Source organism: Chinchilla lanigera, unplaced genomic scaffold, assembly GCF_000276665.1.
Source record: "Chinchilla lanigera isolate Chin_1 unplaced genomic scaffold, ChiLan1.0 scaffold00057, whole genome shotgun sequence".
Taxonomy (NCBI): Eukaryota; Metazoa; Chordata; class Mammalia; order Rodentia; family Chinchillidae; genus Chinchilla; species Chinchilla lanigera.
In genome coordinates, this window is record NW_004955458.1 from 4,306,041 (window position 1) to 4,307,286 (window position 1,246).

Sequence of the window (1,246 nt, forward strand, 5' to 3'; positions counted from 1 at the left end):
TCTTCAGTGTGTGCACATATTTCCTATACTCTTTTGTATTTGACTCTTTGGGTGACAATTATAAAATAATCCTATAAATTATGTGCCCTGTATTAAATTGTTCCCCTTGCAAACCCTGACTGTAACACCTTGCAATTGTGAGGGAAAGACTGGGAGAACCAGGAAATTTTTTTAGGTGTACTATATTTTATTTTATTTATTTATTTTAAAGAGAAAAGAATAACAAAATAGCAACAGCAAAGAGAAAAAACAACAACGTAAAAACAATATAAATGATACAGGATTTCAAAACAAGATGATAGGAATTAACAATAATCATGTCTTATTATATTATATATTGTTCAGCGAAGTTGCTCAGATTACCAGAGGTAAGAATGCAAGATTGATCAAACAATTAAAGAGAATAAAAACCAGGAAACTGAAGGATACAGAAATAGATGGCAAAGCTGGGCACGGTGGCACACACTGTAATCCTAGCACTTGGGAGGCTGAGGCAGGAGGATAGCTGTGAGTTTGAGGCCAGCCTGGGTTACAGAGTGAATTCATGACCAGCCTGAACTACGTAGCAAGATCCTGTCTAAAAAAGAAAAAAGAAGTTGATGGTGAAATTCAAGCAGTGAAGAGGTAGATAAATACTATTAATACAAAGCTTGAAATCAACATGAAGAGTGTGGGAAAGCATTCTGTACAGACAGTCCTTGTCAAGTCCATGAGGAAACTCACACTGGGGAGAAACCCTAGGTATGTAAGCAACGAGGGAAAGCATTTAGTACATACAAGTATTTTCAAATACATGAAACATGTCACACTGGGGAGCAACCCTATATGTAAGCACAGTTTCAAAATCTTGTGAACATTTTTCATGTAGAAGAGTTCTGGAGAAGTAAGTAATATGAAAAATTTGATGTCAATTATTTCTTTGTAGAATCATCCACAAAATACACCAGCAGAAGAAGATACCCTAAAGCAGTATAGTGTGTTCTGTGGTAACTTAATTGTAAAGCTAATCTCTGGATTATGTGTCTGTAATGTTCACTTTAAAAATAAATATTGACACAGCCTGGCGTGGTGGCGCATGCCCGTGATCCCAGCACTTGGGAGGCTGAGGCAGGAGGATCATTGTAAGTTCTAAGACCAGCCTGGGCTACAAAGTGAGCTCAAGGCCAGCCTGAACCACATAGTGAGACCCTGTCTGAAAAAGGCAAAAACCACAAAACAAACCAACAAAAAAACCCAAAGATAGAAA